Here is a 628-nt window from a genome sequence, read left to right as displayed (position 1 = left end):
AAGAGCTCATCAAACTCCACACCCGAAAAACAAATAACCCAGTGAAGAAATGGGCAGAAAACATGAATAGACACTTCTCTAAAGAAGACATCCGGATGGCCAACAGGCACATGAAAAGATGTTCAACGTCGCTCCTCTTCAGGGAAATACAAATCAAAACCACACTCAGATATCACCTCACGCCAGTCAGAGTGGCCAAAATGAACAAATCAGGAGACTATAGATGCTGGAGAGGATGTGGAGAAACAGGAACTCTCTTGCACTGTTGGTGGGAATGCAAATTGGTGCAGCCGCTCTGGAAAGCAGTGTGGAGGTTCCTCAGAAAATTAAAAATAGACCTACCCTATGACCCAGCAATAGCACTGCTAGGAATTTACCCAAGGGATACAGGAGTACTGAGGCATAGGGGCACTTGTACCCCAATGTTTATAGCAGCACTCTCAACAATAGCCAAATTATGGAAAGAGCCTAAATGTCCATCAACTGATGAATGGATAAAGAAATTGTGGTTTATATACACAATGGAATACTACGTGGCAATGAGAAAAAATGAAATATGGCCTTTTGTAGCAACGTGGATGGAACTGGAGAGTGTTATGCTAAGTGAAATAAGCCATACAGAGAAAGA

This window comes from Panthera uncia, chromosome A2 (genome assembly GCF_023721935.1).
Source record: "Panthera uncia isolate 11264 chromosome A2, Puncia_PCG_1.0, whole genome shotgun sequence".
NCBI classification, from domain to species: domain Eukaryota; kingdom Metazoa; phylum Chordata; class Mammalia; order Carnivora; family Felidae; genus Panthera; species Panthera uncia.
The sequence above is the reverse complement of the archived record's forward strand: the minus strand, read 5'-3'. Positions refer to the sequence as shown.